Consider the following 25,414-nt stretch of genomic DNA (forward strand, 5'->3'; position numbering starts at 1 on the left):
TCAAATGAAGTGAAAAGTTTTTTTGCCATTTTTTTTACTGATAACGTTATGCATATTTAAAGGAGTGTGAAATATTTCTTTTTCCCATTTTCGTGTAACTTGGACTAAAAGAAAAAAAAGAAATACTTTTTTAATCGAGTGAAATTTTCTGAAATATTATATTTTTAATGTCGGTCCTAAAGTTAAAAACTATGTTTCTGTCGAGTGGGAACACCCCCCACGCACATAAAGAAAAACAGCCATTTTAGTTAACTTCCAGACAATTCCACATGTATATCCATTCTTTTGCAACTATATGGTACCAATGTATCTATTGCTTTTTGTTTCGCAAGTAATTTTTTCTACCCTCATATTCGTTATCTCTAAGGTTTTTACCAAGAAGCAAGGCATAAATTGCTACCTCTTCATACGCACACATTCAAGGAAAGGACATTTTATGTTTTTTTTTTAAATTATTTTATCTCTCCTTTCCAGTCAAAAACAGAAACAAATATTTTTCGTGCGTAAAAAAGAAATTAAAAGCTGGAGAAAGTTAAAGCAGTATAAATACAGCTAATAAAGGCTAGGATGGACCAGCAACAGAAAACTGAGGAACAAAACGGGCGGTTCATAAGGAATTTGTTTACGTTGAACTTGAAGACATCCAGGTTGTAGTCAGGTGGGAAGCAGGCAGACGGAACATATTGATGCACGTAACTATGTACAAGTATCCCCAAAAATGTCTTTGGGTAGGACCGAGAAATAGCCAACGCCAGCGTGTTGCTTTCTTAGTTTTCTGATTTTACACGGATTATATTTGAATATGCATACATTCACCTTCTTAAATAAACACGGTCAGAAATATTTTTGCTCAATGTCATGGAACGCCTCTTTACACCCATGTGACCCTTATCGTCATAGTGCCGCAATAACACTCTATTTTCTAATGCGGCAATGCATAGAACCTAATCAATAGTCTGTCGTCAGGTTGCGACAAGCAATACACTATCTCTTCCATAACTATGGACGTTTTTTGTTTCATTGTGGAGAATTTACTGTTTTCAATCTTATTTTTGAATTAAAAATTTCCTCATCTATCTCTTGTTTCCTAATTAAATCTAAACACAATACCGTTGGACGTTCGAGTGAAAACCTAGGAGCCTTCAACTTCCTTATTCGACGCAAAATCTATCAATTCAAAACGAGTCAAGTTTATCAGACTTACCGAGTAATTCCTACCGTCGATTTCTACCGGGGATCGTCATTGTCTCGGCTCGAATGCAAGGCGCGTGACACGGGATCCGCACAAACATTTTCATTTATCTTCAGCTATTTTAAGTCTGTATTTTCCTATTCTGTATAGGCGAGTTTGATAATTATTCTAGGGGGCTGCGATTGTTATAGATAGTGTATTCTGCTTTATACAAATAGTGATTCAACTTTTTAAGGGCGTAGTGTATCGCGCTTCTCTTTCTATAGTCGACTATCTCGCCTGCGTATCGTTTTGTTTATTGCATAAGAAGTAAATTGATATTTCAAAACCTTTACCGTCACTCTGACTATAGACTATTTGCGATAGACATTTCCCAATCGGATGATCAGAGCCATCCGTGTACAGTCGATTCTCCTTCTCAGGATCAGGATGAGCTAGTATAACAACATCTGCAAGCGTCATTTTTAGGCCATCAAAATCAGAGTGTTATGCATCATCCTAGTGGAACCTCGCATATTTCCTCGTCAAGCGCGCGAACGGTTCGGCGATCTCGGGGCATTATGATGTCATACTGATAAGGTTCTCACTTTGCTCACAGTAGTTAGAGTCGAAATCGATTTAATCGGTTTGACTTTGTTCCGGTATGGCTGTTTACTCCGTTTACTTTTTTACCCTAGGTATTTGACTTCTCTCCTACAAACTTACACTTCGCGGCTTTCACATTGACGTTATGCTTATGTAAACTTTGCTTACCATCGTATCTGAACAAATTAAAACATCATCCAAATACCGTAATGCTAAATCTTTCTGTCCCTGTCTAACTATGGACATTAATTCTTTGAAGACACCGGGGGCGTTCGCTAGTCCTAAAGACATCAGGGTAAAATGTAAAAAAAACGGTAGCATCATGAACGCAGTGTTCTCTTTATTGTTATTATTTAATTTTACCCGCCAGTACTCTGACTTTAAATCCAATTTGGAGACGTAGTTTGCCGACCCGAGCAAGACTAATATATAATCAATGACTGGTAACACTTGGCATACTTGTTCGTGACTTTATTTACATCCCTAACATTTTTCTACCGTCCTATTTTTCTACTAACACTATCGAAAAAACTCCAACGTCTCGCAATAACACCTGTCCTCATCATTTCCTATATTGCCCAGTCTACCAACTTTCTTGACTTTAGCGATGTTTGTTACGGGCATCTCCCTCTAAGCTTATGCATTAATACACACACCCTCAGTATCGTTTATGCACACGTCCCTATCATCCGTAACGAACAAATCTCAATTTCGCTTCAGCAATCTATAAACTTCCAACTTGAATTCTTAGGATATTTTCATTTTCTTTAAATTATTTTCGAAGATCTCATTCTTTTGTGCATCCGAACTATTACTCTTGATAATGATATCAGTTGCACTACACTTATCTATTTGGCAGCCCATTCTCATAGTGATCGTTTAGTTCATGTTGTTCATTATAAGCAGCGGAAACTTAAGAGAGCCTCGAAATTTACCGCTGCATTAGCTTCCAATATTCGCTAAGCTTGCTAACGAATCAACTGCTTATTAGTTTGACCTCATATTTTTATCCTTGACCATTTCTAAAACCTGCTTGAGCTATGCATGTTTGCCGACGTTGTTTTTTTCGTAATTATCTGTGCAAGCCTTACTATTGAACACATATTGGCATCATCTTTCAGAGCTATATACTCGTTACTTTTTATCGTTCATAAATCGAAGTACATCTTAACGCTATTTTTGTTAAGCCAGTGGCGGCCTAGTATCACATTTCGGTGGAGATTCTCTGCAACAAAAAGTTATGGTGGGAAGATTTATTTCCTCTCCCTACTCTTAATAAATCGAGTCCTCCTACAATTTTTGGAGACCTATCAGCATTTAAATCATTTTTATCACATATTTCAGATTTCTTTTAAAGTGCGTTAAAACACGCACTGCTAATTATTAATGACATCTCTGCTCCCGTATCCACTAGGGCTCTGTATTTTTCCCTCAGTTCGAATCGAAATGGAATCTGATGCGCCCATGTTAGCGACTATGTGAATCGATGCGCTCTGGTTCTTTTTGTCCAGCGTCGCATGAACTGCACCCCCCGTTTTTCTGGATACGCTACTTGCAGAATATCTCTATGTGCCCCACGTCATTACAAGAGTAACGCATAATTGCTTGCCCGTTTCTTTCCCTGTGTCTACTGAGTTTCTAAGTCAGGGTTTTTTTTTTCTGTAGGGTGCTTGACTCTCAGAAGATGTTTCCGGAGAGTTAAATCACTCCTGATTACTGTCCTGATGTCATGTCGATTACATATTCGTTTTTTTCGAGTATATTAATATATGGTATACACACTGTGGTGAGTTTATTCATATATGGTATACACACTGTGGTGAGTTTCTGCATATATGGTTTACAAACTGCGGAGTATATATGATATACAAACGGTGGTGCGTATATGGTATACAAACTGTAATGAGTTTGTATACCATATACCAAGGGTTTGTCTGAAAACAGTGTAAAAACTGTGATATGAAAGCTCATGTATATGTGGAAAACTATACAGAGGTGAAACGTGTCGTCCGTTGAAAGTACGATTAGAAGATCATCGAAAAGCCGTAGTACGTGGAGAGACTTAAAAGCCAGGTATAGATGGAATATCTGGTCATATAAGACGAAGTAAAACTTATAGACAAAGGAACAATAGAGAATAAGACGACCGTAAGAAGCAGCACATATGTCGAGGAATAACCAACTGCTAAGCAGATCTAGTACAGAGTTCAATACAATATGAGAACCAGTAATTATAAACATTAATATATACAAGTAATAAGTAAATCATTAATATATACAAGTAATAAGTAAATCATTAATATATACAAGTAATAAGTAAATCATTAATATATACAAGTAATACATATATATATATATATTATATATATATATACATTAATATATAGTAATAATTAGTAATAAATGATGATATTTACAACGATAAATAAAAAGTATGTTTAAGGCTCCTAAAATTCGTACTAGAATTGTCCGCAATGTCCCGTGGCGCAGTGAATTGGGAGACCAATTGTAAAAGTGATATTCTCCTGAAGATTGACGGTTCAATTCTCAGTGTAGCGACCGAAATATACATTTGTCGAATTACTTAGGACCTCTCTCCAGTATGGCTGACGGCAAACAGCACGCTACACCCGTGAAGTAAATAAAGTGTTCCGCTCGAAATTCCGTTCAAATTCCCGAGTTCCACAGAAACATTCCTAAGTTCGACAAGATACAGAAGAAGGTATGTTATATCAACCGAAAGGTTGAGTAACTCACACTCAAGATGAGAACAGTAGTCTCATGAATAATAATACACATAACCAATCCTTATCTAAAAAATTCAGAGACGGCATACTCATTTCCAGTTTTTCGTATATTGACTTGTTGTCTAAGTGAATTTATCTTCTATATAAAATGTTGTTTGTTTTAATACCTTGTAATGTTCTGCCCAAATACTTAAAAGTATTCCGGCTTCTTTATCTCTCGTCCGACTGAAGTATTGCTTACAATCACGACCTAGCCTATTGAACTTGCTTTCATCGCTAAAAAGCACTTTTGACCAATATCAAGGGTAAGGATAATCACTGCATTTGAGAAAGTTGAGACGGCGATTTCTGTTCTCTACAGAAATCATTGGCTTTCGCCTTGCAACAAAGCCTCGCAAATTCAATTCCTTTAATCTGTTGTAGACAGTAGAAAGAGTAGAAAGAGAGCACTTTTTAAGAAAATTGCACATTTGTTGGATTTTGGACCCGTTTCTAATCTGTTTCTACGGCTGCGGATCTTACTTAAATTGTCTTCCTTGTTAGAAGAAAATCTAGTGTGACCAGATTTAGGGGCATCACGACCACTGCCGGCGTTGATGCTTTCGTACCGTTTTCTCATCACATTTCAATCTGTGGCCGATTTCTCGATTGGATAAACAAGAAAGGTGAGGTGATTGGTTTCCGCACAATTATTAAGAGAAAGTCGTGGCATATGGGCTAAATGTTACGGTGTATAATCTGGAATAACAACAGTTACGATTAGAGATGCTTTGTTGCCTGTTGGTTTATATTTTAAACGAACTTAGGGGCAATTATTTAAGCTGGTCTTAAGCGAATTTATTGTTGCGGACTTTCTTTTTGCCTCCTCAATTTGAAATTAATTTTTTCAATTGACGGAAGCACTAGAATATTTCAATTAAAAGTAAAATATAAACAGGAAAAATCATAGACGAATAACAGGCGAACCAAATGAAGTATGAGTTGTTTAAACAGTTACATTAAACTTAGCTTAAGTTTACAGTTTAAAAACAAAAACTTAAAAGTACGGACCCTTTTTTGCCGATACTATATACATATATATATATATATATATATATATATATATATATATATATATATATATATCTTTTTAACCATCATATCTTTACAATTTTAAATAAATAAGAATGTAAATATATAAAGTTCTAATCTAAATAGGGAGTAATAAGTATTCAAATGGGTTACTCCTAATCTTATAAATACAAGATTGGTAAATAAAAAAATATAAACCTTTTTGAATTTGGAAATAGTCGAATCTCACAGGAAAGGATTCAGTTTATAATTTGAATAAGCTAGCTGAATTAATTAAGGATAGGAAACTAGATCTTATATCTGTAACATTATTTTTGTTCTTAAGATTTAGGGAGGTGGTGTTTGATCAACACTGCTGGGAGCCATGCTTTAACATACTGCTTAGTTTTTAAATCCTCTGAAAGAATGTTTCATGGTAAATAACTGATGATCCCTTAAATTAACATTGTTACTATAGTGAATTTGAGAGAAAGTCGATGCATTGATTGCAGATGATTAAATTACTTACTTAGTAAATAGTTTTCTAACGTATGATAAAAAATGTAAAAATTGAATTAGTTTTTTTTACATATTTTAAAGGATAAAAAACCTTCAAAGACTATATATATATATATATATATATATATATATATATATATATATATATATATATGAGAACAATAGGAGTATGGGATGAAGTCACAAAATTATATATTGGTGGATATAGGTTGGTTCATTTATTGAATAAGGGGATACAAGCAATTATTTGGGGGAGAGAAGGTACTATTTACGCAAAGGCATTTCGAAGCCTAATAATTTTCATCCGAAGAGTAGAGAAGATGCTAGATAGCATGGTAGAGATGCGGCGTCTAGCGTAGTGTACATTAGGGACGAAAAGACAAACTGAAATTATAGAATGCTGGGGGAAGCTTTATTGAATTCTAAATAAAGAAGAAGCTTGTTATATATAGTATGATTTAAGGAAAGAAATGTATATGGTCTTTACCATAGTCTTAACTTGAAGGGGTATATGTGTTATGGTGATAACGGGGGTATATAGTGGCTGCGTTATAGTTATATTTTAACGGTTTTTGAGGTGTCTATTATCTATGAGTTCGTATTTTTACAGGTGAAACCACGACGGCAAACAGCAACTATAAAATCGCGTATAATTTTGGGAGGGGTAGTTGTAAGGTAATAATATTGAATTTCAAAGCTCAGTATATGTTAAGTACTATGTGCCAATATTTCTAAGTTCTGTTGTTATGGTATAGGGAGTATGGATTAGGGTAGGTTAGAACGATAGGGTGGAAATATCTTTGTGTGCGTTTAACTGGATAAAAATAGGTATTTGGATACAAATAACTGGCGCAGTGGATGAATAAGGGGAAGTTACTACTTATAAAAGGGGTAATAATACCAATAATAATAATAATAATAATAATAATAATAATAATAATAATAATAATAATATTAAAAATAATAATAATAATAATACCAATAATAATAATACCAATAATAATAATAATAATAATAATAATAATAATAATAATAATAATAATATCAATGATAAAAGTAACACCTATGGTGATGGTAATAACAATGAAAATGATGATAATAGTAACTGTGATAATAGCAATGACAAGGATAATATTAAAATTATTATTAATAATAATAATTTTAATATTAATAATAACAATAATAATAATACTATAATAATAATAACAACGATAATAATAGTAGTAAAAAACAATAATAATAATAATAATAATAATAGTTATTATTATTATTATTATTATTATTATTATTATTATTATTAGGAGGAGGAGGAGGAGGTGAATAGAATCAAGGGGTACAGACAAATGGGAGGCCAGAATAACATGAAATAGAGTTATGGGGTGAGGGGTGAGGGGTCACGTGAAAAAGGAATATATATATATATATATATATATATATATATATATATATATATATATATATATATATATATACACACACAAGAGAAATAAACAATAAACGTTTTTTTTTAAATGGGGAACGTTTTGGATAACCAGGGTGCATGTGCACGAGAAAGCGGTACAAAGGAATTAGGGTAGTACAAATGTACCCATATATATACACAGACACACACACTGACACACACACAGACACACACACATACACACACATACACACACATATATACATACATATATATATACATATACATATACATATATATATATATATATATATATATATATATATATATATATATATATATATATATATATGATGGACTCTTCCGTCGATTTCGACGTAGGAGGTTCAGACAACCCCTATTTCTAAAACTCATTTATGCTTTTGCCTCTGATGACTTTTTAGTCCAGCAAGGGACTTGAAGACAAGGCCACAAATAGAACATGAATGTGGATTTAATGCTGCAGATATTGGTTCGGCTGGTAGTCGATTTGCTCTTACTCTGTTTTCTTTCAGTTGCCTTAAGCTTTCAGATGGAAACCTCTGGAGACCTTCAAAACACCTTGATCTCCATCCGTTTCGGTCATTCACTTCATCTTCAAGACTCCTGTATGGCATGTTCACTGCAGACAAGTTACTCTTCAACTTGTCCTTGTACCTAAGCCAAGGACGTCCGACAATTCCTTTACCCCCCTCAAATTGACTGTACATCGCAATTTTTGGAATTCTGTCATCGGACATCCTCAATACATGACCAGCCCACCGCAATTGCGATTGAATAAGGAATAATTCAATGCCAGATATTTTGCATTTTGTGAATAATTTGGCATTTGATACCTTGTCGCGGAGGCTAAGACCACATATGGAGCGTAGACAGCTTTTGTGGAAAACGTCCAGCTGATTAATGTGATGTCTGTATGGAGTCCATGACTCAGATCCATAAAGAAGAATGGAAAGAACAACAGCACGGTAGACAAGGATTTGTGTGTCTAGTCGAATACCTCTTTCGTTCCACAAGCGATGGCGGTGATATCCAAAGGCAAAAGTGGCCTTAGCAATCCTGTTGACAATTTCATTATCAAGAGAACCGCCCTGGTTCACCTTGCTACCAAGGTAAGGAAAGGACTTGACATAATTGATATCATGACCGTCGACTTTCAGCTTGCGCGCAGGAAATCTATACTCTGGTGGATTTTTCTTTACGCCTTCAACTTGTTTAGGGGTAGGGTGTGGCTGATGCACTACCTCAGTCTTCCTTATGCTAATTGTCAGGCTAAAGTCCTTGCACGCGGCTGAAAATCGATCCAGAAGAACCTGGGCTTCCTCAAAGGATGTGGCTACCAGTGCGGCATCGTCAGCGAAGAGCAAGTCGCGAATAATTTCGGTGCGAAGGAGAGTCTTGGCCTTAAACCGTTGATGGTTTAATAAGCCACCGGATGACCGAAATTGAAACTTGACACCAGTGTCCAAATCATCAAATGCATGTTTCAGCATTAGTGAAAAGAAGAGCGCAAAGAGGACTGGTGCCATTACACATCCCTGTTTGGTCCCATTCGTAACATCAAATGGATCAGACAGCATACCATCTGAGACAACACTGGCCTTCATCCCCTCGTGAAAGGAAATGATTACATTCAGCATGTTTTCTGGAATACCAAGCCTTCTTAAAACTTGCCAAAGAGCATCGCGATTCACAGTGTCGAAGGCCTTCGTCAGGTCAACTAACACCATATACAATTCCTGATTTTTCTCACGGACCTTTTCTGCCACCTGACGTAAGGAAAATATCATGTCAATGGTGCCGCGAACCGACCGAAACCCAGACTGTGACTCTGGATACACCTTATCAACAAGATGATTTATGATTCGGTTTAGAATGAGCCTAGCCAGAATCTTTCCTGCAATTGAAAGCAGAGATATCCTCCGATGGTTGTCACAGTCATTCTTGACTCCTCTATTTTTGTAGAGATGTTTGATGCAGGCATCTTTGTAGTCCTGTGGAACTCGGCCTGCTTTCCATATCTTTACAAAGAGAGCATGGAGCTTTTTTACCAGCACATGCCCACCATGCGTGTAAACTTCAGGCGGAATTGGATCCTTTGGTGATGGGGACTTGCCAGAAGCAATTTGTTTGATGGATTCCCATACCTCCTGATAAGCAGGTTCCAATGACAATTCTGGAATATCTGGATTCTAAGAAATAGAGGACACAACATCGCTGTCAATGACAGATAAGGTGTTTAAGACAGTTTCAAAGTGCTCCTTCCAACGATTGAGAATATCTGATTCATCAGTCAGCAATGTCTCTCCATCGGCTGTGCTTAATGGGGAAGCACCACTTTATATATACACAATTACATCCATACACATACATGGGAGTAGCCGGCAAACCTGTTTTTTTAAAGTCCTTTACGAGGAAATGTTTGCAAAAGCCCACATTCAATTTCTTAATTGCCAGGATACTAGGGCCAGCAATCTATGCTATTTATGAATAAGCAGGGCCTACAAAATAGGATACATACGTTCCCGTTTTTTACCAGGAGGGAAAGGATTTACGTCTCCCCTAAAAAATTATGTTATATTGTTCAGATGGTGTTGCATAGTTGCGCTGGTGTCATGGATTCTTTTTCTCCGGTATTTGTTTTAAAGAAACTCTTGCGGTGGAGCGTTCTAGAACTCGTTCGATCTGTTTTAGTTCCAGTCGTACCAGATAGAAGTGATAACTAGAAAAGGTTGTGGATGATTTAGAGATGATATTCAAGTCAGAGTGTGGGGTTGACCAGATAGCTGATAGGCATGAGGGGTAGATGAGGGATGGGGTGTGTCTGTATAGGTGACGGGAGTAGGGTGGGCTAGACCGCAGGAGCTTATCTTACATTAAATTTTCGGTACATTCAAACGTTTAAATATAAATACTTCTGCAATGAGGGGGTTAGTGTTATTCTGATTGCAAAGTACATATTTGCTGATTTTTTAATTACTTCTTATTGTGAGGGAGCGCTTGCAAATGGGAGGTTGCGGGTGGTGCTTAAAGAGTTCTGGTTTTAGATGTTATGTCTGAGGCCCTGGTAGGGGATTTCGAAGTTATTTTTCGTCAGGCTTGGGCTTTAAATTGGTTAGGCCATATTCTTGGTGCAACTAGTGCTGGTTGGTAGTTTGGTTGCAATTTTATAGGTGGTATTACGTTCAAGGATTTGCGGGGATAGTGCTGGTTAGGCAAAGTTTCTGATAGGTTATAATAAAAATAGTTATATCGCTAGTTAGGCCTCGCCAGGAGGCAAGCGATTCAAGGTTGTGTTTTTTATTTAGTGTTATATAATAGTTATATATTCAGTGGGTGTGTGAATAGTTTATAATAAGAAGTTGACGTTTCTTATGGCGATTTTGCAGATAACAAATGCTTAGTGGCGGTTGCAGAACAAAATAGGTTTGGGGCTTTGCTAGGGGAGAGAGTCAGCGATGTATATTATTACGTTTTATTTGGATAATGTTATAAGTGCAATATGTTAACTCCTGCCCATGTTAAGAACGGCTTTCGGAATAAACACCCTCCAACCTTCCAATGTTAAGAACGGATTTCGGAATAACATCCCCGACCTCCCCATATTAAGAACGGCTTTCGGAATTAGACCTCAAACCTCCCCATGTAAAGAACGGCTTTCGGAATAACATGCCCAACCTCCCCATGTTTTATTTGAACATAAGTAACCAATAATGTTTGTGTAATGAACAGGCTGTGTTTATATATATATATATATATATATATATATATATATATATATATATATATATATATATATATATATATATATAGTCTAAAGATGCTTTGAATAAAAAAATGCAAAAAATAAAAATAAAGAATGCAGTTTAAATTCCCGGATGGAAAAAATATATTAACTTTAACCTATCGCAGACTTAGCATCTACATAATCCGACTTTTTAAAATGTTTATAATTACCAAAGAGAATCCATTTATATAAGGATCAAACAAAAAACCTTTACTAAAATTGTTAAATAGAAATAAACTTAGCATTTGCATAAGCCGACTTCGCAAAAGTATTCAATTTTAAAACAGAATTTTACTACATAAGGATGAAAAGAGAAAACCTTAACTGAAATTTTGTCAATAGAAAACGGGGATCATCAGCTTCTTAGCATGAAGCTATTTCGGAGATTTATAAAAGAGGACAGCTGTTCAATACATTGCTCTCCAGTGGATAATACAACTTTCCCAATAAAAAAAAGTAAAATAATACGGTTACTTTTTTTACTAATATATGAATTTTTTTAATGAATTAAATAATAAAATAGAAATAGAAAAACTATTAATGAGTAAGTTTAGGATTACAAGATCCATGCTGCGACATGCCAACTAGCATATAAATGCTATGAGAATAAAAATGCACAAAAGCTTAAGTATCTTAGGTACCAGAATATATAAAAGGCTGTTTATTATACAAACATTATTGGTTATATATAAGCATATATGTTTCAATAAAGTCCCAATCCAGGGACAACACGTCGCCCGACCGTCCCTGAATTAAAACTCCGCTGAAACATGTATGCACATATGTAACTTATGATGTTTGTACAATAAATATACTATATATCAGCTCTATCCTGCATTGAATACTCTCTAATAATCACGAAGGTGTCATTGGATTTACACCTCGCCTCATATATATATATATATATATATATATATATATATATATATATATACATATATATATATATGGCAAATAGCAAACAGAATCCTGAACAGAAGCGTGTGCTCCATCCCAACTATTATCAATGGACCTGAGGTAATCTCGTCAGCATCAGACAAAGCCAAACTCTTTGTCAAGAACTTTGCAGCAAATTCTACCCTTTGCGACCAAGACCGCCAACCCCCAATATTTCCTCCTGTATCAGAAAACACGCTATGTGATATACGTATATCTGTACGTGATGTCGCGAAGCTAATCAAAAACCTTGATTCGAGTAAAGCAACTGGCCCTGATGGTATTCCAATTATAGTACTCAAAAAACTTCAACCTGAATTAGCGCCCATACTTACAAAACTGTTTAAACGTTGTCTTAAGGAGAATAGTTTCCCATCTCCCTGGAAAACCTCATCAGTATGCCCTGTATGTAAGAATTCAGGTGATCGCTCATCCCCCTCTCAGTACAGGCCAATAAGTCTCCTGTGCGTCATGAGTAAGTTGCTAGAATCTGTGTTAAATACAGAAGTAATCAAACATCTCAACAAAAATAACCTTCTTAGTGACACTCAATATGGTTTCCGTTCTGCTAGATCTACAGCAGATGTCATTACAGTTATATCGCATAGGATTAGCAAATCTCTCGACGGTGGCAATCTTTCTAGAGCAATTGCTCTTGACATATCTAAAGCCTTTGATAGGGCATGGCATAAAGGTTTACTTCATAAGATCGCTAGCTATGGTATAGCTGGAAAAGTCTTCTCAATTATTAAATCATTTCTTTCTGATAGGTTCATAAGAGTAGTAGTTGAGGGGCAAAAATCAGAAGCTCACAGTATTAATGCCGGTGTCCCTCAGGGATCCATCCTGGGCCCAACTCTTTTCCTGATCTACATTAATGATCTTCCAAATCATATCCTTACATCATTTGTAGACATTTATGCTGACGACACTACCATTTATGGTACAACATCTAAGACAGTAAACGACCAAGTTCTCTCCAATTCTCTCTCCTCTGATCTTGAGCACGTAGTACAATGGGGAAAGGAGTGGCTGGTTACTTTTAATGCGTCTAAAACCAAGCTTCTCTCTTTACATCATCAACATTCTAATCCACATTTGTCATCAATTGAAATGAATGGCTCTCGTCTTCAGGAGGCCTCAAGTTTTGACAAGCTTCTGGGCTTGACCATTACTCCTGATCTTAAATGGAACACGTATATCAAATCTGTTGCCAAGGCCGCTGGAAAAATGGTGGGATCTTTCTATCGATCCAGTAGATATCTCACTGCTGATGCTATTCTCTACCTATATAAGAGCCAGGCACGTCCAAGGATGGAATACTGTTGCCACATCTGGGCAGGAGCTGCTAGAAAGGACTTGTCCTGCCTTGATAGAGTTCAAAATAGACTTCGTAGCCTCGTAGGAGATGTCCTTTTCTCCTCCTTGCAACCTCTATCTCACAGAAGAGATGTTGCGAGTTTGTCTCTGATGTATCGTTATTTTCATGGAAAGTGTTCAACTGAGCTTCAATCTTTGGTCCCCCCTCGCCAAACTTTCACAAGAAACACTCGTCTAGCTGTAAACACTATCAATAATTTCCCCCACTCTTTATCTGTGGCTAAACCTAAACGTAGATTCCATGAACAAAGCTTCTTTCTTAGAACTGCACGCCTGTGGAATTGTCTTCCGTTTTCGTGCTTTCCGGCTGACTACAATATGGTTGTGTTCAAGTCTAAAGTAAATAAGTTCTTGATGAGCCGTTCCATATAAGTTATTAAATTTACCAAATTTTCATTACTAATGATTACTATATTGACCAATTTCTACTGTACACTCTTTAACCCTTATCCTTGAGTGGCCTCTGGGCCTTGATAATGTGGTGATGCCTTTGTAAAAAAAAAAATAAAAAAATAAAAAAAATGTCTGTATAATTACACTTCATAAACATGTATCTATTTGTAGTATTTAAGTTCTGTATACGTAAGTTAAGATAGGAAGTGAGTTTTAATAATATATATGGTAGTTACGTTAAATATTAACACACACACACATATATTTATATATATATATATATATATATATATATATATATATATATATATAAAGAGAGAGAGAGAGAGAAATAGAGTGAGGGAGTTAAAAAGATATATTTTTGATTTGATGAAGACACAAAGAAATCCAATCTATTGCATTTTAATGATGAGTGAATTCATATTTATGGCTTGACATTTTCATGTTTCTTTCATAGATAATCATGCCGTTGGACTTGAAAACCAACAATTGAACGTGCGTAAGTAGCATTAATACATCCTGGAAAAATGCATTGAGAATGGTTATCTAGAAAAAACTGTGAATAAACAAGCATTTTAAATAGTAGTGAATATGAAGAAAACAACTGGTAAAGAATAAACGGGCGCTTGTTTTAATGCCAATATTTCCATCTTTCTGTGTCTAATTTTTTAAAAATAAATATACAGATGTTTACTGTATATATCACTTCCTTCCACTTTTAAAAGTATCTGATGTGACCGACAATGATATTAAGGCCAAAACTATGACATCTTGTCTTGACTAGAAAGGGGTATATATTGAAAGATGACAGGGGATCGTATTTAACGTTGATTAGGGAGAGAATACATTTATATATCAGTTCTTATAACACATCTTGGAGAACGGGAGACATTTCTTGTGATGGAGAAGATGGGACACATTACCTTGAAGGGTTTACAATAAGATGATAAAACACAATTACCCTTCGTTCATGATGAAGGCCGACACAGGAAAAGAGTTACAAATAATGATTATTTCTTTATTCATCTGATCCACCGGTCGATTGACGTCAAGAATTAACATTTGGATCTACATAGTCTAAATGCTCTCCCTTCGCTTTCGAGGGGTTAACTGACCAAATCTCTGGCTCTCTTGCTGACTGACTTCTCTCTGACTAAAATCCGACCCAATAATATGGAAAAAGGTCCTTTATCTATGACGTCAGAAGTGTGTTTTTCAAACGTGACCAATTTTCACGTGTTTATCCAACACACTTTTGACAAACAACACAATTCTCAATTCTAATCTAATCTGTTTTAAATAATATAATTTAATTTTCATTGTTCGTTATTTTTGCTGCAATATTTTGGTGTTATAATAGGGTAAGTATTTATTTTCAGAAAAAAATATGTACAGAAATATTTTTTCAGAAAAAATTGGCACAAGGCCGAACATGGGGGGCGGGGGGAGGGCGGTCTTCTCTGTCTAAAGCTAACTAATCTAACCTAACTAGTTCCTACATTCACTCTACTTTCACCACGATACCACATTCATACTCTACATCTATCAGCGTATACATCCTTCGTCAATCACCATAAGAACATCATACCATGATAAACTAATTAAAACCCATAAGAAAAAGGGGGGGACATAAAAATTTTATAATACAAGATAAAATGGAATATATACAATGTTAGTAACACTGTTTACTAAACTGTGGTAGGTGCGCTGATTAACCAGTCGAAAGGGGGGTGTGGGTCCGAACGCTTTATTTTAACACCTCTTACGAAAACTACGAAAGGGAACCCGCATCTCTGGCGAATCAAGCGATCTATCACCTAAATTGGGGAAGGGGATGGGGCTAAAAAATAAAAAATAAATAAAAAAACGGGACAAACTTAAAAAGGGCCTTATGATCTCTATCACACACTAATTAGGTTATGAACACAGGAGCCTAAAAAATGGTCCTAATCTTGCATAAACCGTGACCTACTCTGGACCTTAAACGAGTCAGGGCTGACGTTCGTTTCTGTTACTCAAAATTCTTTACCTAAGGGACAGCCAAGAACAAGTACAGACTTGCTTCTCTCACCCGACACACACGCGCAGCTGACACTCACCTTTCAACAAAGTCTGACGAAGAAAGTCTAACTCTCTTGGCCTTGATACGACTCTTCAAATCGTAACGGAAGATTCATATAAGGTCGAGGGGAGCGAAGTCCTCAGATCCGTAAACCACTCTCATACGTGTTTTCGAAATGATACCTCTCATTACTGCTAGCAAGGTCAAACACAATTCTTTTCTAATCCTATCCGCTGTCGGATCCCAACTGCTACATACATTGATAGGAACCAAAGTTAAAGACGATACGTTAAGTATGCGGAGCATGAGACCTGTAACAAACACAATAAGCGGCACCACGATGCGACAATAGACGAAGGCGTGACATAAAGTCTCGACCTCATCGCCGCATCGCATACAAATAGGCGAAACCGCCAAGCCAGCTGAGTGAAGTCTCTTACCGATCCAGACAGCATCCCGAATTACCAGCCAGGTCAAGGATGCCTCGTCATTAGTCAGGCATCCCGACCACGGCGCCCAAGGCCAGAGTAAGCGGAGCTGCCCCTTCGTCAAGGGGAGCCCCTCACCAATAACATCCCTTACGAATCCCTCCCCTCACTTGTACCCGATAAAATGCGTTTAGGGACAACAGCAGAGCGTTGGAGAGGCTTTCCTTAACACTTAAGAGGAACTTCAGCGCGCGCCGGCACTCGCGGTAAAAGGGGCATTCACCTCGGAGTAACCTGTGTGCCTCCTCCTCGGACACGGGCACCCCTCTCAAAGCCGGAAAGACTTTCTTGGTGTCCTCCATCCAGAGGGTATCGTGTTCCCTATCTTGTGTGCACATTCGATCTAGGTAGTAGAGCCGTAATGTGTGGAGCAGAATCTCCATGTTTGGCATACCTAGACCGCCTTCAGAATGATGTAGGTAGCAGACATCGCGACAGACTATAGGGGCCTTTGCAAGCCATAAAAAGTTGAAAAGAGCCCTCTGCAGATAAAGCAGTGTATCTGACGGGGTTGGAAGCACTGATAGACGATAAATGAAGATTGGATAGATGTGGGTATTACACACCTCCGCTCTCCCCTTTAATGAAAGGTTTCTACTGATCCAAAGCGCCGCTGCGGATCGAACCGCTTTCAGAACCTCCGACCAATTTTTCTCCAGCTGGAGGTCAGGACCAAACCAGACGCTGAGTATCTTGCAAGGCCCGTCACTCCAACTAAAGGGCCCCTGAATAGGCATATCCCTCCAGGCAGCGATGCGCAAACCCGAAGACTTGTCTCAGTTAATTTTGACCCCTGTTACCGTTTCATACAATCTGATTTCTACACCGACGACACTAATCCCAGCACTGCGCATTACAAGCACAGTTACATCGACGGCATAGGCGGATACGTTACCTGAGCACCCGCACCTGGCAAAGTGATTCCGCGTAGGAACAGATTCACCCTTACCTTGCGTAAGAATGGCTATATTGCGAGCACGTACCGCATGGGGGATAACAACCACCCTTGACGAATTTAACGTGGCAAATTGAAGAGTCTCGACCTCTTCCCATTTACTTCTACTATCACCGCGGGGTTAGCATAGAGAAGATGAACCCACGAGTGAAATTGCGGGCAAAAACCGGTCACCGATAAAACAGCCCCCAAGTACCGATGGTCAACCCTATCAAAGGATTTGGACTGATCTAAATTGATCAGCGGGGCCTCAGTGTCGACTTTTTCTATCATCAGGCGTATCGTGTGCAAGTTATCCTGGATTGTGCTGCCCTTCACAGCACACGTTTGCTCAGGGCTTACAAGACGAGCCAGGAAAAACCGCAGACGATTTGCGATAATCTGGGCCAAAACTTTTACCTTCGCGTTAAGCATCGTTAACGGCCTGAAATTAATTAAGCCATCCCCACCATCTTTGCTTTTACGAACAAGTTTTATCACACCCATGGTAAAGTACTTGGGGATTGAGAGGTTTCTAAACCATGAGTAAAACAAAACCGTCAGCAAATGTAAACGATGTGCGACAACCTCAAATACACTTCGTAGGGCAGACCATCAATTCCCGGAGACCTATTAAGGCCGATCCGCTTTAAGGCTTCAATAACTTAATCCTCCGTTACGCCACCTTCGCACCTAGCCGCTTCGGTCGTCGAAAGACGAGAAAAGTCAGCCAAATAGATGTCGAACTTTTCTAATGACAGACCGGGTTCCATGGAAAAAAGCTCCTGGAAATGAGATCTAAACGCCTCCAGCACACCCTGGTTTGTGGCCACAATATGCCAATCCGGCAATGTGACACGAGCGATGTGCCTATCGGACGCTTGCCTCAGCTCATCTGTATTCAGTTCAGTGGCCATGTTTGTTACTTCCTGGGGCATTCTTTTTAACCTAGCCCTAATTGCTTAAGCTTGGTGATCCTTTTCAGTAAGGGAGGCAAGTTGAGCCTTAATTAAATTAACGCTAGCACTATCCCCCTCCTTCATCGCCTGATCTAATCTAGACTCTAGTGTCGCTTTAGCTGCTCTTGAATCTAGGTTGAGTCTTTTGTTAAAATTGGCAGAAAAGGACTTAATGGCTTCCATTATTTTTACCCACAACTTATTCGCAATAATTGCCCCCGTCAATTCCCACTGTGTGGTTAGTTATAGCCCTTCCCGGAAGCCATTCACATCGAATAACGACTTGTTGAGCTTCCAGTAACCGCCTAATCTAGGCTTAGGTCTATCTAAGTTTACTCGTACACGGACAAGTCTGTGATCCGAGTAAACTATGTTGTGGAAACTTGGACAATTCAATACTCCTACACCGACTCGCCTAACTAAGAACCGGTCAATATAGCTCGAGAGCTGTACCGGACCGGAGCCGCGTCTACCTGTCCAAGTCCACACTAAGTCACGGGGCTTTTCATTTGGGAATTTGTCGATAAGATCAAACTTATCCACAAATTCACGAAATAAAACAGCATCCCGATCTCTGTTAGTTCCCCTAGAATGTAACCCAAAACGATCTAAATCGGAATCCAGGACCGCGTTCCAGTCTCCCGCTAATATTACCGTTTGAGAAGTATCCATGAACTGCTCTATTCGCCGAAAAAGGGCAGTCAGCTCAACGTGGTTATTGGGCGCATAAACCCCAATAAGACGAAATGCACTACCCTTTATGGTAACATCCAAAACGCATAGTCTTCCCTCCGGATCCATATAGCACGGGGCACATGACGCATCTAGGGACCTTTTAACTAGCCAGGAGACCCCTCTAGAGTGAGAATTAAAGTACGCTGAATAATCCTTAAAGGGCTTATACAGCGCACGTAAATGGTCACCAGGAATAAAATGTGTTTCCTGCGCACAGCAAATATCCACTCCGAGGTGCTGCAGGTCCAAACTCAAGCGCCATTTTCGCGAGTCGGCCCTTAGCCCTCGGACATTCACACTAGCAAGCTTGAGATCCATGATTGTGTCTTAGGGTTGAGAATCAGAAACGAACATCGCGGTCGTAAGCGTGCCGACAGCTCTCGTGAGGGAATAGGTCCCCATCGCAGTATCGATGAGTCCGTCACGAGAGATACCGCCGACATGCAAAGGATGGGTTAGTTTAGCTATCCTATCCAGGGAGGGGTTAATTTTTCCGGGACCCTCCCAACACAACATTTTTTTTAACTTCTGATGTCAGAGTCCTTGAATATGGCTAGGGGAGGGGAAAGATTAAAAGCCATATTTGCCTCCTCCAGCATTTGCCATAAGTCTTTCGCTTCTTCTTTCTTCTTAATTACTGTTAAAATGCGTCTTGCTTTGGGGAAATTGGTGGGGGTGTCTATTAGCTTCCCCCTACCCCCTGAAATAAATTAGCATACTGAGGTCTGCACCTTTAAGGTTCTTTTTATTGTTCATAGCGGCTGAATTGAGGATACAAATATCTTTTCCAGGAAGGTAGAGGTTTTTTTCTTTTGATCAATTACGGGGGTAGTGTTCTTGTTAGTGGGGTTAGTAGGTTTTTTTCTTCAGGAGATGCAAGAGGCATACAATGAGGGGACTTTGAGGTGGTTGCACCAGGAGAGGAGGATTTATGTTTTTTAAGGGGACTTAGTGGTATTAGTTTGGCCGTTTTTTTGAGGGACGGGAGATGTGACTGGAGGAGGCATTTTGAAGTGGGAAGGAGTTTTGGATGTCGTGGGAGACTGAGTGATGAGCCTGATATTCTTTTAGGGAGGTGAAATGCATGGGGATTGGGGTGTTTGTTTTTTTGGAGGGTGTATAATTTTTTGAGGTTCACTAATTCGATGTATTTTTCCTTACCGGGTTCATTGTTGAATCTGAGAGGCGAACGACTAACATGCCGAATACACCCTTTTAACACTATGTTATAAATCGTGAGGCAGGTGTTCACATGGCATTCGGTTTACATGGACTGCTCACCGAAGTCTCATAAAGTTAAGTCTGGAGGAAACTGCATCCGCGCCAGTCCGTTTGAGGAGCTCTTTGTTGTCATTCTGCCCTCCCATTTCGCCAATGATTAATCGGAGACATCTTGTATAGAAGACACTAACCCTGGATTCTTGAAGATGATATGCAGACCATGTCTCTGTCCCATAGAGAAGGACACTCAACACACACGCTTCGTACTCACGGATGCTGGTCTTGATGATCAGATGCTTTTCCTTCTAAACGCGCTGCGTGAGCCTCCCAAATATGGTAGAGACCGACCAAAGTCTCATGCTAAGTTCGGGACAAAGAATAATGTTGTGGTGATGGTCTCATCAAAGTATTTTAATGTATCCACCTTCTCGAGGGTTGCATTCTCTTTTGTAAAATTAACACTTTCTGATGATTGGGAGAGAATGATGCTTTTCGTAAGACGGATTGTTAGTCCAGAAGTCTACATGAATTTGGGAAAGAATCTAGAAGTGGTTGAAGATGCTCAGCAGTATCGGCGTAGAAGAGTTCGCGGACAACTAGTTCGTGAAATCTCCACTTAGCTTTGTATCGTGAAGAAGGTAAAGAAATTCCCATCGTCACGAGTAAGGATCGAAATGCCCATAGAATTATGAACGTTATGATATGCGTGTATGAAAACAAAGAAGTACACCTTGAACAGGACTGGGGCGAGCACGCAACCCTGTTTGTCTCCGCGATTGGTCGGAAAACGACCAGAAAATATCCCCCGTACCGTATTCGCCCATGCATGTCCTATGAAATATCTTTGATGAGTAAAAACAGGGAAGGGGGACAACCTGCTTTCTCAAGGACGATGAATAGAGCTTCTCTGTCAACCAAGTCAAATGCTTTTGTCAAGTCATATGTAGTGGTTGCCGCTATTATCTTGCCTTTTCCTGGAGCTGTCTCACACAGAACATCATGTCCACAATTGACCGACCTGCCCTAAAACCACAGACCGGCATCACTTAATCAGTTTCATTGAGAAGTGAGATGTCACGGCAATTGTTGCAATCCCCGCTTGAACCAATGTTTTTTACAAGTGTGGTAATGTTTGCATCTTTAAAACTTTGTGAAACAGTTTTGTGGTGCCATTTGCTGTTCTCATCTGAGGTAAGCAAATATTATTTTGGTTACCAATTAGATCGTTGGTTCTTCGTCTAGTTCATTTATGCATTGGGAAAGTATTGGTTGACTGAATGGCCGAGTGAGAGGCATTGAAGGAACTATTACACAAGTCATTGTATGCTCAATTCATCGATCTAATTTCTCCAAATTATCAATGATTGTCGTATTATCTTCACACTGAAGGATACCGAGTGAATAATTTGAGGACCCTAATGCAGATATTATTACAGAATGCATTCCTCGAATGTATGTTGCATCACGGAATCTTTCAATTGACGAGCAAAGAGAACCCCAATACTCACTCATGTATTTCCTTCAATACGGTATTTCCTGTGGTATATTTTACTTTTACTAGTTGGCCTAATTTTATGGGAGAGAAGGGCATACCATTTTTCTTCGAGAACTGGTTGGATAGTACGAAGTGAAACGGAAAACAAATCTGGCTTTCTCTTGGCCTGTCCCCCAAAATAACAATAGCACAGTCTTGGGTTGATTTTTCTTTAATTGTAGCCCATTACCCTTCTGGATTGGTTACCCCGTCTGTGGATGTTTTCAACCTTTCAGACAAGATCTCGTAAAACTTATTGCATTTGGAGGAAAAGTTTGTTGATGAGAGGTAAATCTTAAGCTATTTAACAGCTCTCTTATGGTAGGGAGTTGGCTGAAGCACAATTCGAGACACAACAAAGCTGTGATCTATGGCACAGTAGGAACTCTGGTATGTTGTGGTGTTTTATACTCACTCTTATAATTTTTTTGGTTATAACGAATCACGTTGATGCCAGCGGGATGACCTTGGATGATACTAGAACGCCTTCTGAAAAAGGTTTTATGGGTATAGCGTGTTTATGGTGATAAGGTTGTTTCTGCAGCAGAGCTCAAGGAAGCGTTTCATTTTCATTTATCCTTCCAACTCCAAACTGTCCGGGACATTGTCGCTAGCTTGCATAATCAGCTCCAACCCGACCATTCATATCTCCAAACAACACTGAGAATTCTTTCTCAGAGCATGTTCTTAGGTTTTTTCTCTAATTTCTCACAGAATGCATCCTGCACTGAAGCTTCGGCATCAAGTTGTGTCGCGTAGGCAAATAAGACGAGAACACTACCCTGCTCTGTGTTGAGCCTCAGAGGAGACAGCCTGTCAGATGTTCCTGTTATCTAAATGTTCGGATTATGTATATTCCTCACAGCAACATCAGTGTCATACATTCTTACTTCTCCTTTCGGTCTAACAAAACAGTAAAATTTATAATTTCACTCTTTGATGGTGCCACTTCCAGAGATCCTCATTTTTTTGAAGTGCTGCAATATCTATAGTGCTGCAGTATCTATAGTTCGCTTGTAGGATAAATCACAGCAGTTTTTCGAGCATCATAAAGGACAGAATTATTATAGTATTCATTCCAGTAGTCATTAGCCGGACATTCCATGTAACCAAGATAAGCTTAGATGTATATATGAATAACTGAACGTTGTATCCTACACACACATGCGTGTGATGAAGTGATACCACTTGTTAGGCGGTGCGTAACTCCAGATGGCAGTAGCTTATCGTGAGAATAAACAGTCTCTCAAACTGGTGGTTGCAGTCCCTAGTGCCTGGCTATAGTACTAAAGCCATAGCTTATAACCGGTAACAACTGTAACCGTGTTTGCTTCACCAGATAGAGTGTGAGCTGGTTGCCTCTGCTTGGTCGACGCGATGTTGATGGCAATAGTTTGGATCTCTGAAAAGACAGTTAAGCTTGCTTGGATGGTCCTTGCATTGAATATGCGTGTCTTTCTCCTGAACTCTCTCTCTCTCTCTCTCTCTCTCTCTCTGTCTGGGAGAGAGAACGTGCAGGGGCATCCAAAAAAAAATCAAGGATTATCTCAAGTGATTTAATGGTACCCCATTCCATTTAGTGGTTGCCATTAACTGCTTGATAGCTCATCCACCCCTAAATATTACACAGGAGGGGCACTCCATCCTTAAAACGTCCAGGGCAGTGCCGGGCAACATGCTGGTAATAGTGAAGAGGACAACACTGCTGGAACGTCATGCTACCGAAAGCCGATGTGAGACTCCATCCCTGACATGTGTAATGATAATAATGTCGCCCTAAAAATGGTTTTCATGATTGAGTTTTCGTTTGTTTGATGAAAACCGGTTTTCGTTTTTTTTTATTGCATACCATCTATTAGTTGGTCTGCTTAATCTGTAGAGCGATAGAAGTCTTCTATCATGTCTGAAATTTACAAAATGTTCAACGAGCGAGGTCGGAGAGGCGCGGCTATACAGTTCTTGTGCTTTACCAATCTAAATTATGACGACAGAATTATTTCCAGTTACCTCAAAATGCATCGCTGGATTGTCACGAAAGCAAGTGCATACCCAGCGTGATGAAAACAATTTTTCCGGCTATAGTTTTAGTATGTTTTGTGATTTCACGTGATGACATCTTTTAAGTCTGAAAGTGTGCTGAAGAATGTGGTGATCCATGGTGGCCGGGTTAGGGTCAGAAACTTGATATGGCAGCAGAATTGACCCACATGTTCAAAGAGATCAAGTGTTGGCTTAAGGAGGAGTCCTACGAAGCTGTATCCTTCTGTCACTGTTCACACTCCTTATCTCCCGACCTGAAAATATTGGACTACTTCGTTTAGTCATAGGTCAGAGACTAGCAAGAACTTCTATAACACCAAAGCCACCCTGATCCTCGCTATTTACATAGTATCCGCGGAGATTCTACAGGCGCTTGCGAAAAGAACATGTTTTCAGCTTATGGCCGTATCGAGGCGATGATTGAGGCTGAAGGTACTTTGAATAGATGTCAACTCTCATACATAATCAAATTACCTGACTTGATTTTTCTGAATAAAAGTTTATAATAAAGCTGTAGAGTTTTTTTTTAGTTTTTTCGACACATTGATCCACTCTGTAATATAATATATACTATTAATAAAATTCTAAATGTTTATTTTTTTATGTGCCTATATACCAATGAAACTTTCAAACAGATGCACGACATTGAAAAATGTTTCTTTCCTGAAAGATATGAGTGCCTAGATTGTCCTTATCAATATATGGTTCATAACGAACAACGCCGAGTCACACAAAACGCACGTTTTTGGCCGTTTCGTAAAATTTTCGAAAAGTTATCTGCCAATGTCAACGGAATTTTGTACTGTGTGTATACAGTCGCGGTAATATCTTTCGTTATACGGATAGGACTTGTGCCCCAATGTATAATACGTTTGACTACGGATCCGATGATTCCTGGTTCGAATCCTGGCAAGTTCCTTATAATGTAACCCAACATTTACTCCTTTTCCTTAGTTAAGGTATTTTTGTTTTTTCAGTGAGTTTGTTTTTTCATGTGGAAATATCCCATACGCCGAGTTCACAGGATAAACGTTGATGGTAGATGATGTTGGGGTTACTTGATGTTGACGGCACTCAATTTTGTGCGTTACTCAGTGTTGTGTGTGCTGACCCGGCGATGCCGCTAGTATATAATGAACATTAAACATGAGGAACTAAGTAGCACAAGAAAATTTTCAAGTATTATTATATACTTTTTGGTAAACAAATTAGATTATTCACGACAGTGTCATTCGGGTGATCAATACTTACGCTGCATTCGAACCAGACCGTAAATGAGAAAACCAAAAGACTTTTAGCTTAACAACAGAGAGAGAAAAATGTATAATAAAAATAACGGTATTGGTTTGTTCCATAAGAAGTCTGGCATTTAACAATGCCGGAAGTGAAGCTCATTCGACGTCATATTTTT

At 38.6% G+C, this 25,414-nt stretch overlaps 1 long non-coding RNA gene across 1 annotated transcript in view; it reads left to right on the forward strand.

The window, feature by feature from the left end:
• LOC145242691 (uncharacterized) overlaps nt 1-25,414 on the forward strand; it is a 232,988-nt gene that overhangs the window by 8,406 nt on the left and 199,168 nt on the right. The window lies entirely within an intron of this gene.

This window comes from Euprymna scolopes, chromosome 21, assembly GCF_053919585.1.
Source record: "Euprymna scolopes isolate OS-2025 chromosome 21, ASM5391958v1, whole genome shotgun sequence".
Classification (NCBI taxonomy): Eukaryota; Metazoa; Mollusca; class Cephalopoda; order Sepiida; family Sepiolidae; genus Euprymna; species Euprymna scolopes.